The 18,997-nt window shown below is 36.4% G+C and overlaps 1 long non-coding RNA gene across 1 annotated transcript in view; it reads right to left on the bottom strand.

Moving 5' to 3' along the window:
• Window positions 1-18,997, bottom strand: part of LOC116900756 — a 330,132-nt gene that overhangs the window by 148,821 nt on the left and 162,314 nt on the right. The gene's annotated exons all lie outside the window — the stretch shown is intronic.

The following is an 18,997-nucleotide window of genomic DNA, read 5'->3' as shown; positions in this document are numbered from 1 at the left end:
GAATGAAACCCTGGTTAGCAGGCTGCCAAGTGCATTTCCCTGCTGTGCCATCTGTAAGCCCAAGAGTCGCACTTCTGAAATAATGAATATTAGGAATTATGTATCTCAGACATGTCGTAAATCTATGGCTAAACTTTCATACTCCTTGTTTTGGACCCAAAAGTTTCAGAGACAGGCTTTGCCACCATTTTTATGCCTCATGCTTTGCTTTCCTGGATTAACTTTGGATTTATTTTAGTCTCTTCTGTTGATTGCTCTGTGCATTTCCCCCTCTATCTTCATTTCTTCCATTTCATTTTGCATATCTTCACTGTGGCCTCTGCTGAGTTTGGGAAGTGTAGAAGCTATACATAACTGAACAGTCTGGACTAAGTCATAGAAAAGTCGCAGGCAAGAATTCTCATACCCTTTCCAGATGATGTGATTATGATCAGAGCATCTTTCAAACATTCCGGGACATTTTAGAGTCATTTGAACATTGCTAAAATATAGCACCACTGGCTTGCTTTCCCTCTTCACTTGTTGTCAGTGTAAGAACAGGCTGTACTGCTTCAGGGGATAAAAGCTCTCACTACTGGTGATGAAGAATAATTTTAGTCATGGGCATGAGCACGGTATCAATGGAAATTTTTGAGAAAGTATTTTCCTTTAGGGATAACCCAAATTTGCAATTTGTCTTTGAAAAAAATCATTAAGTATGATATTTTTAATTTTCTTTTTAGGGTTTGTTGTTTTTGTTTGTCAAAAAACAGGGTCTCACCATGTACCCTGGCTGGTATGGAATTCCCTCTGTAGACCAGATTGGCCTTGAGCCCACTGATCTTGGCCTGCATGTGCCTCCTCAAAGATTGAACTAAAGGCATACACTGCCATGATAAGCCTCTGAAGTATATTTTATATAGCTCTGCATTTGGTACAGCTTCATGCAAATCTTTCTTTAAGAAAACACTTCAGTAGTTTGGCTCCATACCAAACGCTTTCCTTCTTTAGAATGCCATGAGTCAGCTTGGCATCATTTGATTGATCAAAACTTGGAACAAAGAAGGGCAGCCATATGGCATCCGAATCAGTGATGCTGTACTCAAAATTGGCATATCTTGAACCAGCAGATGCCAAGACACAAGTGCATAGTAATGTATGAATTAATGCAGACAGACAGGGGTGGAAATATTGATGTATTCTTTAATTGACATTGATACATGATGTCAGTGATTCTTACAGGGTTATTCTCATTATCCACTGACTGGTCTAATATCCAAAAAAGATTATAAATGGCTTTGTCTAAAAATAGCCATATAACATGAATTAAGTGCCTAGAGACATAGAACTACCATTGAATAAAGTACTATAAATTCAATTCCTTTGGTCAGAGAATAAAATATGATAAAAATAATCATCTATAATTGCATATGAATTTAAAAATCATACTTTTTGACATTTTCTTTTGTAACCCAGAAAGCCTAGTATTGGAGATATCACATTCAGATTATTACTGAGTGTTTTCTAGGGCCAGGTACTTGTCTGAGGTCTAATGGTGCACTGGATGAATGGTATAGTATAAAATAAACAAAACATATAAAGGAAAGGGAACCATAAGGTAATCTCCGGTAAGTATAGTATGACATAATAAAATAACTGGTGTGAGTTGGGGAATGAGTCATCACAGCTGGCATTTTCTCTAAGACCAGAATAGTAGAAATTATGACAACAGGAGAAAAAAAAAACCTCTTCATAGGTGCCAGCTAGTATGCAAGCTAAGTGAGAACAACCTAGAATGTTTGAATAGAAGAAGGTCTTCTGTGGCTGCAGCATGAGTGGAGAGCAGTGTGGTGTAGAAACAGGACACTGCCCTTGGATAACAGAGGAGACACTTATTGTGAATATTTTTACCTCTTGACCATGCTTGATCTTCCCTAGCTCTGTCTTATCAATCATAAGCTGATTGTTGCCATTACTCTAGCTCTAAAATGCACCATTAAAATAATTTTAAAATTTCTAATTATATTTTGGTAATTCATTAAAATATGACCTCTCTAAAGCTCCTGGAACATTGTGCCTGAGGGTACAAAAAGAGTCTAAGAAGCAAATATTTGAGAAGGGCTGCATGCCTATTGCAAACATGACCTCACTACAGCTGCTGTGCCTTTAACTGGGCTTGCACAAGGCTGGACATGTCTGTAGTTAATTAGAGGTAAAAGGGGGATTGATGGAGCCCTACACTTCTCTTTACCACTGATGGATTCTAAGAGAGGAGCAATCATTATCTTGTCTACTCACTTGTGAGCCTATCAGGCTCTTTTGTATATATCCAAATGCATGGGCACACATTCTGCCCTGATTGAACTCCATGAGTCATCACACACACACACACACACACACACACACACACACATACACACACACACACATACACACACACATACACACACATACACACACAAAGAGAGAGATGTGTATGTCTCTCTCTCTGTCTCTGTCTCTGTCTGTCTCTGTCTGTCTGTCTGTCTGTTTCTCTCTCTCTCTCTCTCTCTCTCTCTGTACTAAATATATGGTATCATGCATGGTGCTGAGGATAGACATGTGAGATTAAAAACATGATTTCTCTCTCATAGATTCACAGTCTGTTATGAGTTTGTGTGTTGAGGTGACATGGCTGTTTACAAAATGTTTTACAGGTTACTGTAATCCACAGAGGCAATGTCTTTGACAGTCAAAGCATTGGATGTAATACCAAGAAAAGGTATGTTATACACATTTAAATAAACAGGGAAGCACATTGAGACAGCTACTGAGAAAAAAATCAATGGAGCAGATTGAGTAAAGATAAATGAATGTACAAAGTTAATGTTAATGAAAGTATATTGGAAAGAAAATAATTATACTAGGTAACATAGATTAGATTATGTTAGATTAGTAGATTTTATTAGATATTAAATTGGAAAAACTGTATGCGTAGATAAAGTAATAGAATGTTGAACATCTTTTAACTTGACTTCTGTTTTTGTATGCCATCAATACATTGGTGTATAGCCTTATTTCAATGTCAAAGTGACTGAGCTCTGGACTCTAAAGCACTGGGAAGAAAATATTACATAGAAGTACTCATTATTGTTTCTGCTACGATCTTATATGTAAATGTTACAGCAGAGATTTTTGTCCCTATACTAGTCCTATAACCAATAGATCATGTGCAGTATTACATTTCTTTTTTAGATTAGAAAGCAAAAATTGTAATTGAATTTACAAGATTAAATGGGAAAATGAATATAACTCCATATGTTTCAATAACATAGCTTATTTTGTATTATTTATTGACATAGAATGGGGAATCTGCCATAACCCTAAAAGAACTAAGAGTACCTGAGGTGCCCCAATGTAAATCAGTGTGTCTAGGTTAGACACATTGTGACAAAAATTTGGTCAAGGCAATTTAGAAGGGTTAGTTAAATAGAGCATTGAAATGTGCTTGTAAATAGTGGACTCTTTTCTCATTTCACTGCCTATTGGTGAATATGGGTAAAGCTACCAATACATGAGTGTGAACAGTCAGGCTGAAGGTGTCAGGAGGCATAAAGTATCATAAATATGGAGGTCTCAATAATAGGAAAATAATATAAAAGATTCAGAAATAGGAAAGGGGCTGTCTGTAAATATTCAACCTATATCAGATGCCAGTTTTACTGAAACTCATAGTGACCTGTGCCAATAATGTATGAAACAAGTTTGCCTCAAGTAAAAGAAAACTCATAAATATTAAAGTTTATAGAACAGCTTAGGGCAGTTTGTTAAAATATAATAGAAATAGGTCATTTCAACTCATAAAAACATTTTAATAGCATATGCAGTCCTTTATCCTGAGTTCAAATTATAAGGAAGTTTATCTATCGAACAAATCTAAATCCAGCCACAGTAGCCTCACTCAGCTAGAACACAGAAAGAGTTTTCCAGTGTGAAGGTTACACAATGAGAATGGAGAAGTTTCTTGTGGTGCAGGCCGGTAGGATCCTAAGAGGCAGAGAATGGAGAAATCTTTTTTTGATTTGTTTATAAATTTATTTTTTCTTTTATTGGAATTTTTAATTTACGATTTAAATGTTATCCCCTTTCCCGGTTTCCCCTCTGGAAACAGTCTATCCCATTCCCTCTCCTCCTGCTTCTATGAGGGTGCTCTCTCACACATTCACTCCCTTCCAACTCCCTGTTCTGATATTCTCATACACTGAGGCATTGAGCCTTGACAGGACCAAGAGCATCTCCTACCATGGATGCCCAACAAGGCCATCCTATGATACATATGCTGATGAAGCCATAGGTCCATCTCTGTGTACTCTTGAGATGATGGTTTAATCCCTGGGAGCCCTGGGGTGGGGGTCTGGTTAGTTGATATTATGGTTCTTCTTAGGGGTTGCAAATCCCTTCAGTTTCTTCAGTCCTTTCTCTAACTGCTTCAGTGGGGTCCCCGTGCTCAGTTCAATGGTTGACTGTGAGCATCTGCCTCTGTATTTGTCAGGTTCTGGCAGAGTCACTCAGGAGACAGCTATATCAGTCTCCTGTTAGCATGCACTTCTTGGCATCTGCAGTATTATCTGGGTTTCATGTATGTATATGGGCTGGATACCTCAGGTAGGGTAGTCTCTGTATGGCCTTTGCTTCGGTCTTTGTTCTACACTTTGTCTCCGTATTTCCTCCTGTGACTATTTTTGTTTCCCCTTCTAAAAGGGACTCCTCTACAATTTGGTCTTCCTACTTCTTGAGCTTCATGTGGTTTGTAAATTATATCTTGGGTATTCTGAGATTTTGGACTAATATCTGCTTTTCAGTGAGCACATATCATGTGTGTTCTTTTGTGATTGGATTACATCACTCAGTATATTTTCTAGTTCCATACATTTGTTTAAAAATTTCATAAAGTCATTGCTTTTAATAGCTAAATAGTGTTCCATTGTGTAAATGTACCATACTTTCTGTATCCATTGCTCTGTTGAAGGGCATCTGGGTTCTTTACAGCTTCTGGCTATTAGAAGTAAGGCAGCTATGGACATAGTGGAGCAGGTGTCCTTGTTATATGTTCGAGTATGTTTGGGGTATATGCCCAGGTATAGCTGGGTCCTCAGGTAGTACTTATGTACAGTTATCTGAGGAACCTCCAGACTGATTTCCAAGTGGTTGTACCAGTTTGCAATTCCATCAACAATGGAGAAATGTTCCCCTTTCTCCACATCCTCCCTAGGATCTGGTTTCACCTGAGGTTTTGATCTTAGCCATTCTCACTGGTGTGAGGTGGAATCTCAGAGTTGTTTTTATTTGCACTTCCCTGATGACTAAGGATGTTGAACATTTCTTTAGGTGTTTCTCAGTTGAGAATTCTTTGTTTAGCTCTGTACCCCATTTTTAATAGGGTTATTTGATTCTTCGCATGTATTGTATATTAGCCCTCTATTGAATGTAGGGTTGGTAAATATCTTTTCCCAATTTATTGATTGTTGTTTTGTCTTGTTGAGAGTGTCTTTGCCTTACAGCAACAGATTTATGAGGTCCCATTTATCAACTTTTTGAGCATAAGCCATTGGTGTTCTGTTCAGGAAATTTTCACCAGTGGCCATGTGTTCCAGGCTGTTAGCCACTTTCTCTTCTATTAGTTTCAGTGTATCTGGTTATATGAGGAGGGCTTTCATGCACTTGGACTTTATACAGCTTTATACAAGGCAGTAAGAATGGATTGATTTGTATCCATCTACATGCTGACCTTCAGTTGAACCAGCTCCATTTGTTCAAAATGTTAAACATTTTTTTCCACTGGATGGTTTTACCTCTTTTTTCAAAGATCAAGGGGCCAAAAGTATGTGGGTTCCTTTCTGGGTCTTCAATTCTATTCCATTAATTGACCTGCCTATCTGTGTACCAATACCATACAGCTGTTTATCACTATTGCACTGTATTTATTGTTGAGAAGGTTTTCACTATCTATAGATTGCTTTGGCAAAATGGCAATTTTTACTATATTAATCCTGCCAATCCATGAGCATGGGAGATTTTTCCATCTTCTGAGATCTCTTCAATTTCTTTCTTCAGAGACTTGAAATTCTTGCCATACAGATCTTTCACTTGCTTGGTTAGAGTCACACCAAGATATTTTATATTATTTGTGACTATTGTGAAGGGTGTCTTTTCCTTAATTTCTTTCTCAGCCTGATTACCCTTTGAGTAGACGAAGGCTACTGATTTGTTTGAGTTAATTTTGTATGCAGCCACTTTGCTGAACTGTTTATCAGCTGTAGCATTTCTCTGGTGGAGTTTTTTTTGGGTCACTTAAGTATAGTGTCAATCATCTTCAAATAGTGATATTTTGACTTTTTCATTTCCAGTTTGTATCCCAATGACCTCTTTTTGTTTTCTAATTGCACTGGCTAGGACTTCAATTACTATATTCAATAGGTAGGGTGAGACTGGGCAGCCTTGTCTAGTCCCTGATTTTAGTGGGATTACTTTAAGTTTCTCTCCATTTAGCTTGATGTTGGCTACTGGTTTGCTGTGTAATGTTATATTGTTTTTACTATGTTTAGGTATGGGCCTTGAATTCCTGATCTTTCAAAGACATTTATCATGAAGAGTTGTTGAATTTTGTCAGATGCTTTCTCAGCATTTAATGAGATGATCACGTGGGTTTTTTTCTTTCAGTTTGTTTACATAGTAGATTAAGTTAATGGATTTCCATATATTGAACTATCCCAGCATGCCAAGGATGAAGCCTATTTGATCATAATGGTTGATTGTTTCAATGTGTTCTTGGATTCTGTTTGCGAGAATTTTATTGAGTATTTTTGCATAGATAAGGGAAATATGTAGTAACCACATAAGTGACATATATAATATGTTTTTAGTTCTCTTTTTTTGTTGGGTCTTCGTGTTGTTTAGCTATAAGTGTAATTGTGACTTCATGGAACGAATTGGGTAGTGTTCCTTCTGTTTCTATTTTGTAGAATAATTTGGAGAGTGTTGGTATTAGGTCTTCTATGAAAGTATGACAGAATTGAGCACTAAACCCATCTGGTCCTGGGCTGTTTTTGTTTGGGAGACTTTAGTGACTACTTCTAGTACTATAGGAATTATGGGACTGTTTAGATGATTTATCTGATTCTGATTTAACCTGGGTACTTTATATGTGTCAGGAAAATTGTCCACTTCATCCAAATTTTTCAGTTTATTGTGTATAGGCTTTTGTAGTATGATCTGATAATTTTTTTTTAATTTCTCAGTTTCAGTTGTTACATCTCCCTTTTAATTTCGGATTTTGTTAATTTGAAGACTTCTCCAATAACAACAAAAACAACAGAAATCACACATACACATGGAAGGTGAACAACACTCTACTCAATGATAAAATGGTCAAAGAAGAAATTAAGAAAAAAAATAAAGACTTTAGAATTTAATGGAAATGAAAGCACAACATACCCAAACTTATGGGACACAATGAAAGCAGTTTTAAAATGAAAAAATGCATACCTCTGAGTGCCTCTAAAAAGAAACTGGAGAGAGCATACACTAGCAGCTTAAGAGTACACCTAAACGCTCTAGAACAAAAAGAAGCAAATACACCCAAGAAGAGTAGATGACAGGAAATAATCAAAATCAGGACTGAAATCACCAAAGTGGAAACAAAAAGAACTGTACAAAGAATCAACAAAATCAGGAGCTGGTTCTTTGAGACAATCAATCAATTAGATAAACCATTAGTCTGACTAACAAATAGGCACAGAGAGAGTATCCAAATTAACAAAATCAGAAATTAAAAGAGAGACCTAAAGAGAATTTTTGAGATAAGTCCAGTGGCCTTTCTAAGGAAAGGTGTCCAGATAGGAACAGTGAGGTAATGACTGGTATTTTGTTAGACTCTGCTTGTTTTTAGCAAAGCAAAGTGTTACAAAATAAGAATAATCTAATATGTACTCTGTATAGAAATTGCCTGAAATAGTAATCTAAGTAAACCCCGTGAATAGTCATGAAGAAAAACATAGAGGACATCTAAGCAGATATAACAAGGATAGACAACAGCAAAGCCAAATGTAGGTTGGGGAAAACCTCATAAAAATGGTTATCTTTGTTTTCTAATTAAGAATGTACTAAGAAAGAACTTTATAGAATGAATCAAAATATAAAATTTAGTGTAATATATCACTATCAACAAAGAAAGTAGCCACTGTAATAAGCCATACCTATATTAAATGATTCTGAATCAAACTATGATGACCAATTGTCCAACCATTAAATCACGATTGTCTTTTTTCAAAATATAAACAACTCCTGCCTTGCTTTATAGGAAGATTTCATTTGAGATAAATCATTGACCTGAATGAAGTTTAGAATTACATAGAATATCTTGACAATTGTCGTCAAAGTTTTCTCATGTAAGATACAACAAGATCCATATTTCACTGGATATAAGAGAGACACAAATGTGTCAAAATTTGTGAAGTCTGATTATCAAGATTTCATTAAAGTGTAAGAATACATATAGACATCATTAAAGTGAACTCAGCAAATAAGAGTAGAGACAGAGAGAAGATATTTATAGCCTTTTTCAGACACAGAAGTTCTACATACCAATGAGGGTAAGGAACAACAGAAACTGTTGGGAAATTCTGCTGTGATTTCAGAAACCAAGTGACATCTTCCTGTATTTCCTCATTCAGAAAATTTCAGCACTTTAAACAATTCCATGATGAGCATTGCCTATGATAAATGTAAATTTAACTTTAAAATATTTTATGCTAATATTAATAGCTACTGACATTATTCAAATATTCACAGAAAATTTAATAAAAATTTTGGATTGTATAACACAATTCCATGTAAGGATAAAAACTGGGGTGACTGACAAAAACATGAAAGACCTGAAAAAGCACTGTGAGGACCTGAAGGGAACACAGGAAAGAAAGCATACTTCATGTATACATTATAAGAACAGAGAAAGGAATTATGGAATCAGAAGTAAAAATCTTTTGTTTGAACACCAAACTTAGAGAATTGATCGGAACTTTGTGCAAGACAACTTTGTCAAGGATATAAGTTTTCTAAATTTTCTGGAGCTAATACTTAGTGTGTCTATCATTGTCAACTGCTTAAATCTAATAACTTTATGTTTTATCAATGTAACATCGATTGTCACTACATTCAGTTTTATTTTGTACAGCTGATATCATAAAACAATTCCCCAAATCTCAAATCAGTTTAGTTAGAAAAATCATTTGCTTATTTTTAACCAGAGTAGGTTCAATATGTAATTCATTGATAATGCAAAGAGATAAAAGTTGCACTGTGTTAATTTTGCAGGTTGCAGAAACCGTTCACCATAACAGATAGATTCAACATGAAAATCATTGACTTTGAGATCCATGGGAAACAAGACACAGTGAAAAGCAAACAAGGTGCTAGGCTCCTCTTTATTCGAGTGGCTACTTGTCTAAGAGCATATCAGGACATAAAAATAAGTGTTTTAGTTGGGTTTGAAATGGTACACAAAGGTATAAAATTCATTGGTATTAAACATATATTATTAGAAGCTACCATTTCTAAAGTCTTAATTCAAAATTCTCTTTGAATCTATATTTTTATCCGAGAACTGTCAGGTTGAACTGTTCCACTTTGTATTTTGTAAGCTCTTTTAAATTTCACTAAACTAGACTTAATCTGTTTTCTCGTAGGAAATGGATCTAAGGTACTGCTCATATCTCTGATATACTTTAAAATAACCTTGGATTGAATTATGCTTAAGAATAAATGGCAAGTCTTTAGGAAACTGGCTTAGGGCCAGGCTTCCCCTTCAAACACATTCAGCTTAGTGGTATGTATATATTTTACTGCTTTTCCCTAAATATTTTATTTCTCTGAATCAAATTTAAGAATACCAAGTGTCATTAGCCATACTTAATACAAATATCTCTGAGACTTTAATCAGGTGAAATGAACATCTAACTTCCTTTGTGTGAATAGAATCAACAAAAAAAATCTAAAAAAGTATTACTCTATGTAAATATATTACATCAAAATTCATTTTAATTTTATGTCCAACTTCTTTAATTTGTTAAGGATTATATTTTTAGTTATGAAATATATATAAATATCCTCCTTTTGTGGGTGATAGCACAATTGTTTTGAACTGTGTTAAGAATTTCTTTGGTATATTTTCAGATCTGTTTTGAAGGACAAAGCATGCTAGTCCCTTGATGTTGAAATAAATTGTCATAGTCAAATTACTGTAAGAATATCTACATTTTTCATCCTTTTCAGCTATATGAATAAAATGTCTTGCATTAGATCCTAAGCCATATTTAGATTTTTAAAAGGCAGCTGTCTAAGTCAATAAATGTTATATACATTATTATATCTCACACATATTTTATCACAAATAGTTTATTTTATAATTTAATTATATTAAAATTTTTAACGAAAATTTAAGCAAGTTACAGACAGATGCCTACATTTCTAGGAAAGTTTCATAAAGATATATGGATATGTTTGAAAGGTGAAGCTGCCCTATAGTTCATAATTTTTATTAATAGATTACTTTTGATGTAGTTTTATGTTCATAGAAGATGTGTTAGCAATGACAAGTGCTTCAGGTGTACTGCTACACATGAATACTTTGGGATCAGAACAGCTCTCACAGAGAGGCGCATTTGCTATATCTGCCCAGAGCTGTTAGTTTTCATGAATACTGTGAATTATACAGGTTTGAACAAAAGTATACATTCTGTCTTCCATCATAGCATTCTGTAGAAAGTTTCTCTGTGTCTCTACACACTGCCCTGCCTGTGTATCAGACCTTACTCTCCCCTGAAAACTGATTTTTTGTTTCTACAATTTTACTTTATATAAATTAAGTTGTTTGGCTGGGAATCTGTACAGACTGCTCTGTTCACTTAGCAATACACATTTAAGTTCCTTCCATGCTAGCCTTCTACAGCATAGCCCATCTACCTGTTGACTCACAATACGAATGCTTCCAAGTTGGACCATTAAAGACAAGCTGTTTGGACCAGCTCTGTCTAAGTTCCCATGTGAACAAAAGTTTTTAGCTCAGTTGGGTAACTATTAAAACTGTGATTGCTGGCTCGTAAGGTAAAAATGTTGAATTTTGTCAGGCACTGACAGTGTTCCCCACAGTGGCTGCTGCACACTACATTACTGCCAGCAACAAAAGAGAATTCCCACTGGTCTCTCTCCAGCTTTTGTCAGCAGGTTTCCAGCTTTGGGACATACTATTTGACATACTGGTGTGTGTCTCATTATTTTTATATGGTTTTAAAAAGTTATTTTTTATTTAATGTTGTAATATAATTAGATTATTTCTTCTTCTTCTCCTCCTTCCAAAACTTTCCACATATCCCTACTTGCTCTCTTTCACATTCCTGGACACGTTTTAAAATTGTTACATGAATATATTTCACAGGATATATATATATATATATATATATATGTGTGTGTGTGTGTGTGTGTGTGTGTGTGTGTGTGTGTGTTTTGAAGGTAGGAGTGACAAGATAATATTATAGAGGGCTAATATCCAATATATACAAAGAGCTCAAGAAGTTAGACTCCAGAGGTCCTAATAACCCTATTAAACGGCAAGGGGGGGAGGATGGGGAGGGGGATGTTTGCCTGGAAACCGGGAAAGGGAATAACACTCGAAATGTACCTAAGAAAAACTCATGTTAATAAAAAAAATGGGATAAAGTGCTTAACAAAGAGTTCTTAGCTGAGGAATATTGAGTGGCTGAGAAGTACTTAAAGAAACGTTCAGCATCCTTAGTCATCTGGGAAATGCAAATCTAAACAACCCTGAGATTCCACTTCACACCAGTCAGAATGACTAAGATCAAAAACCCCAGTGACAGCAGATGCTGGCGAGGATGTGGAGAAAGAGGAACACTCCTCCATTGTTGGTGGGATTGCAGACTGGTACAACCATTCTGGAAATCAGTCTGGAGGTTCCTCAGAAAATTGGACATTGAACTGCCTGAGGATCCAGCTATACCTCTCTTGGGCATATACCCAAAAATGCTCCAATATACAAAAAAGACACATCCTCCACTATGTTCATAGCAACCTTTTTTATAATATCCAGAAGCTGGAAAGAACCCAGATGCCCTTCAACAGAAGAATGGATACAGAAAATGTGGTACATCTACACAATGGAATATTACTCAGCTATCAAAAAACAATGATTTTATGAAATTCATAGGCAATTGGATGAATTAGAAAATATCATCCTGAGGTAATCCAATCAGAGAAAAATACATACATGGTATGCACTCATTGATAAGTGGATATTATCCCAAATGCTTGAATTACCCAAGATGCACAGAACACATGAAACTCAAGAAGGATGACCAAAATGCAGATGCTTCACTCCTTCTTTAAAGGGGGAACAAGAATACCATTAGGAGGGGAGAGGGAGGCAAAGTTTAGAACAGAGACTGAAGGAACACCCATTCAGAGCCTGCCCCACATGTGGCCCATACATATACAGCCAACAAACTAGATAAGATGAATGAAGCAAAGAAGTGCAGGCTGACAGGAACCAGATGTAGATCTCTCCTGAGAGACACACCCAGAATTTGGCAAATACATAGGTGAATGCCAGCAGCAATCCACTGAACTGAGAATGGGACCCCTGTTGAAGGAATTAGAGGAGCACTAAAAGAGCTGAAGGGGCTTGAGACCCCATATGAACAACGTTGCCAACCAACCAGAGCTTCCAGGGACTAAGCCACTACCCAAAGACTATACATGGACTGACTCTGGTCTCCAAATTCATAGGTAGCAATGAATAGCCTAGTAGGGGCACCAATGGAAGGGGAAGCCTTTGGTCCTGCCAAGGCTGGACCCTCAGTGAATGGGATTTTTGGGGGGAAGGGGGTAGTGGGGGGAGGATGGGGAGGGGAACATCCATGTGGAAGGGAAGGGGTTAGGGGGATATTGGCCTGGAAACCAGGAAAGGGAATAACATTTTAAATGTACATTTAAAATATCCAATAAAAAAAGAAGAAAATGTTCATTCCAATGAGTAATTGAATGGCATCTTTTTTATTTTTCATTTTTACCTCATTTATTATTTATACATATATTCATTTTCTGTAACATTCCTTACATGACAAGATTTTGGGATTTTGTGTTGCAGTGTTGAGATCAATCAGTCCTACATAGAAATGTCAACTCTAACATGGACCACAGAGCAAGATCCTGTCTTCAAGAAGCAAACAAATGATGGTTACCAGGAGACAGATCTGATAAAGGCAAGTTATTTTTTTCACTCTTACATAAAATAAATTAATATTGATAGGAAATTAAAATTCCAGACATTGAAAACATGTTTGGAAGCAGGCTTTATCTCTACAGAATTCATATAGATTCTACTTATTTACATGATTCATCTGACAAATGACCAGGACTGAAAATCTAATGAAAAGCATTACATAAATATAAGCAGAAGATGGCTGAGGGAAAAGGCAGACCTCGCAGGAAGGAGAAGAATTGGTCTTTTCATCAACTACGGTGTAGATGACATTGTGAATATTCCAGATATTGAAGAGAGATTCCAAAAAGGCAAGAAATTAGGAGTAAGCACCTCTCCACTGCACACTAAGTTACTCTTCACCCATTGAAATAAATTCCCTCCCATAGGCATATAGAATGAATCATTCTAGCTGCTCAAAAATTAACTTGTAACAATGACAATTATTCATTTAAAAGATTCATATGTCATTTTAATCATGGTGTTCATTATTAAAAACCTTATTTCTCAAATCAGATCAAAACAAACAAACAGAAACATCAATTGCATCCAGAAGAAAATAACAATTCATAGAAACAGGCACCCCAGCATAATGAACCTTAAAAACAGAACTTACATGTGTGTTCTTTAATTTGAGAGACATCTTGAGTATATAGCCAGGGGTTGTCAGCAAAAAAAAATGACTATTAAACTAAAGAAAAGATTAAGATTAAAAAGGTAAAATTTAGTAAAAATGTTCCAAAGAATTTTAGCAGGGGACAATTTAATCTACAGGAGAAATTAACCAGAATGCCTACAGTGAGGGCAGGAGCAAATGCCTGAGCTCAAAGACACAAAGGACAATTATTTCAAGTCTTAGTGGCATCCATTAACAACTTTTGAGCCTAACATATATTTACCTGATGGTAAAGAGAAAAGATAGGACAATGGTTTGGGCCAGTTGACCACTGGTGGACATCTTCCAAACTCTCCAATTCTTTTACTCATTTGATACAATTAAAATACATAAATCTAAAAATGCTCTGTAAATTTCTGCATCACACACATCAAAATATCAGGGAAAATATCAAGGCAAATGGTTAAAAATCAACAATAATGGGAAAATTTTCAAAGAAGCCCAAGAAAAATGCTTATTGCATTAAAGAAAACAATGTCCATTTTTACTTTTATTTTGGCTGTTTTAGGGGGAAAATAGAAAAAGAAAAAAGAAAATGAATCTCTCAAGGTCTTTCGGAGTAAGCATAATTTGCCACTAAAAGGTGTGTGCTTCAGGGAAAGATAAAAGAAAGTCTTCAGACGGAATAGAAAAGATACAAGACAGAAGAGTGATGCGGACAAAGAAAACTACAAATATAGTCAACAATCAGCAGGTGTGCTCAAAGGGAGTAGTAATGATATGACGCTATAAAACCCATATGTAGCTATAATGCAAGAAATAAAACAAACAAAATACGAAAAATAACCAGCATCTCTGCTAATCATATCACTTACATGACCAACGTCATCTTGTTACATTGCAAAGCATATTCCAACTATATGCTAGCTACGTAAGACCAGTGTTCAACAGTAACTTGAAATGATGATAGGAATTTCAGGTGATAAGCACTGTTCATAAAAATCTTCATGAAGTAGAGGGAGCGAGGGATATGGGAGGGAGAGATGAGGGGGATGTAAAAGAGGGGCCAGGTCAGATATAGGAGGAAAAGGGAAGGAAGTACAGATGTTCGGGAATTTGAAAGGAAGTCTGTAGCAGTGTGGGAGGCAAAATTGGAGGGAGCCACTAGAAAGTTCCAGATGCCAGGGACCCAAGAGTTTCCCAGATCCCAAGAGAGAGGACATTAACTGAAATAGCCAAAAGGAGTGACAGAACCTGTAGAGACCATATCCAGTGGATAGGCACAGCCACAGGTTGAGGGATGGGGCTAATCACTTACCTCAAGATATTAATCCAGAATTCCTCCTGTCAAAAGGAAACTTAGGGTCAAAGAATGGAGCAATGACTGAAGGAAAGGCCTTCCATAGATTGCCCCATCTTGGGATACATCCCACCTGCAGACACCAATCCTTAACACTATTGCTGATGACAAGAAGCACTTGCTGAGAGGAACCTGGTATAGTTGTCCCGTGAGAGACTCTGCCAGAGCCTAACCAATACAGAAGTATGCAGCCAAACATTGGACTGAGTGCAGGGACCCCCATGGAGGAGTTGGCAAGGACTGAAGGAGCTGAAGGGGCTTGCAACCCATAGGAAGAACAATAGTATCGACCAACCAGACTCTCCAAAGTTCCCAAGGACTGAACCACCAACCAAAGAGTACACATAGGGGAACCCATGTCTCTAGCTCGATCTGTAGCAGAGGATTGAGCATAAATGGGAGTGGAGCCCCTTGTTCCTGTGGAGGCTCGATTACCCAGGGTAGGGGAATGCTAGTGTGCTGAGGCAAGAGTGGATGGACAAGTGGGGAAGCATCTTCATAGAGTCAGGAGGGAGGGGAAGGGGATGGGTATTTTTGGAGGGGAAACTGGGAAGGGGGAAAACATTTGAAATGTCAATAAATAAAATAACCAATAAAAAGAAAAAGTAGAGTATTATATAAAAGTTGTCTTTAAGGTTTTTGAAAGATAAATGAGGATATTAATTATTACAAAGTATTCAAATAGATATAAGTAATCCTAACTTCATTAAATATATGGATACCCACACACATATGCATACACACACACACACACACACACATACACACACATACACACACACACACACATAAACACACACACAGTTAATAAAATGATTCAAAGAATAAATGAAGCTATTGTTGGCATTAAAGAAATTAAGTGCCATAATTATGCAATCTATTTTTGTACTTCTCTCCTTCCTTTCTGTAAACTAGGAAAAGAATTCAAAACCTAAGGAGCATGAAGGGTGTGGTTGTGCCTCCAGGGTGACAGCAGAGAGCTCATGCTGTAGACTGCTGCGATTAGATGCCTTTCCTTTCACGTATTTGAACAATGCCTGTGACCTAACAATTCCACTCTATGCTGTTTACCAAACTAAAATTAAAATATAGCAAAACACAAAAAGTAGACTTCCATAAATCTACACATCAAGTTTTTTGATGAACATGCAAAACAAGTGAAGTAGAATAACTCTACAAAAGAGTCGGGGTGATGGACATGCAGACTTCATGGAACATATTCTGCCAACCTAATCATTTCAGTCCTGTCTGGCCCTCAAATTGCACTCAATCTCCAGGGTTTTGTTTATTAAAAAATAAAAAAGTAAAAGTGTATATCCACTCAAAATTTGCATATGAATGTTTCATGGAGCTGGCACAGGGTGCAAAGGCTCATTTGTAATCATAATCAACATGACCTTTAATAAAATTTACAAAATTGTTAGGGGAGAATCAGTAAATGTTTAATTGCTAAATCATATACAGTTGACAAATTGAGGTCAAAAACGAATAACATTACCACTATAGTATTTACTGAAAAAATCTCTTATTATCCATTTAACATAAATAGCTTCAGTTACTAGAGTAACTCTGCTTTCCGGTTCTAACACTAGGTGATCTTAGTTACATTTAGCCTCTGTAGGTATTTATATTTTCTTCCCTGCATAGGAATACATTAAAGGAACAGTGCCAGAAATACTCTGTCATGTATCATACAGGACTTTATCATTTGCTTTTGTTTGTTTGGTGTTTTTTTTTTTTTTTTTTTTTTTTTTGGTCCTAGAAATAAAACTCAGGGTTTTACACAGACAATTTTAAGTAACTTACAATTGATCTACATCTGGAGTTCAACATGGGATCTTCGAATACATATAACTAAGCTATCTGTTGAATGTTGATGTAGTTAAGATTGTGGAAATACACACTAGGCCACAAAATGCATCTGTATCAACGATCAGAATTTTGAGAAGTGTTTTCATGGAAACAAATGTGACCTTCAAGAGCACAACTGTCTTGTTTTCATTGTATTGGTTTGTCCTAAACCACTCTCCTCTGTCTTCTGCTTTTCTATCTTGGGCTTTCTAACCTTCCTCTCCTACCCGCTTCCCTAGCTCTTCTTTCTGTCCTTTTTATTTTATTCCCATTTCCCCTTTCCTTTCCTTTCTCTTTCTTCCTTGTTCTTTCTGATACCTTCTCTTCCCTTTCCATACTATTTCTAGTTTTTCATTTCCATTTCCTCCTTTTCTTATGTTCTACTTGTCGCCCTTCCTTCCCTGATGAAGACCACACACTGAACACAGGACTTTGCACACACTAGCATTGTGCTCAGTGAGTTATATGGCAGCTGTACCTTCTTCTCTTCTTTCTTTCATTTAGTTAGACTCAATTTATTGCTCTTATGTTTTGGGATATTTTTTAGATGCGATCAGTATGCAGTCCAGGCAGGCCTCAAACTTGTTATACAACTGCCTTGGCTTGTTAAGTACCAGCATCAGAGGCATGTGCTGTCACACTTGGGTCTAGAGCCCCTATTCCAATATGGAAAGAGAATATGACTGCACTACTGCATATAGTCAATAACTGATATATGCTATGTAACCCCAGAAATTGGAGTGGATCAATATATATGTCAGCTAGTGATATTTAAATTAGGGTGCTGTCATCTGGCATCTGAGAAGTAAATAGTGAATAATACAATCATCCCAAGAGTTTCAATTCAATATATAAAGAAGGATGGCAAAGGAAGGGGGAGGAAGGGAAAAAAGGAAGACAGAGAGGGAGAGGAAGAGAGACACAGAGGGGGAGAGCAAGAAGACCAAAGGCACGAAGCTCAAGTAACCAATGTATAGGAAATGGGGAGACTGTTTATCACCACCTTCCAAGGTTTGGTAGCAGTATATGTCCCCATATCCACTTTAGTATACCTTAATCTTGAGAATAATTAATATTCATTTCATTTACCTCCTCAGACTATGTAACTCTGTTTTACTTTATATATGAAAATCCTGAGAATTACAGAGGATAAGTTGGTTAGAATCCATGACCTCAAAACAAATATTGTTATTGTCCCATTTCATTCATTAAACAAAAGTCAAATTACAACAATGTTCAGGAAACATGCAAAAAGAATCACGGGAGCTTACGATACAGTAATCAGGATCATGGTTTATACTAATGCTAGTATTTTAGTTAACTGCCACTTTCCAAATTTACTAATTTCCAAATTTAGTTTTATTCCCCTGTAAGTTCTCCAAATCTCTAAAACTTCATAACTTTGATAAAAAAAATCTTACAAGCAGATATTTAAAAATAATTGGTTTTAAATAGTTTTGTTTGATTAAGCTGTTAATTTTAATCTAGTTCTGCTTATAAAATGAAATCTATCAATACACCCACCTTCACTTGCTTCTATCTAGGGAAGTTATCGCAAGTCAGAACACTCAGAATACTCTCGGTAATCTGTCCATAGACATTGGTTCTTGTAATTAGACTTAATTCTAGAGAGGATGAAGAAGTAATGAGTTCAAGGTTAGCATCTAAGAAAGCTCTCAGGGCTGCTGTATTTTTATGAAGCAAATCACACTACAAGATGAGTTCTTTTTAAAGGTGAAGGCTGCACTGGGCAGTGTGCTTCAGTTCCTAATACAACTGAAAAGTCATTTGCTGACCGTAAACCAGTGGCAGGTGCGCTTTCGGGTTGACAGCTGGGGCTCTGACATGGATCACAGAGAAGCTCTGCTGGCAGGATTAG

This window comes from Rattus rattus, chromosome 1 (genome assembly GCF_011064425.1).
Source record: "Rattus rattus isolate New Zealand chromosome 1, Rrattus_CSIRO_v1, whole genome shotgun sequence".
NCBI classification, from domain to species: domain Eukaryota; kingdom Metazoa; phylum Chordata; class Mammalia; order Rodentia; family Muridae; genus Rattus; species Rattus rattus.
Note: the sequence above shows the minus strand (reverse complement) of the source record. Positions and strands in the feature narration are given on the sequence as shown.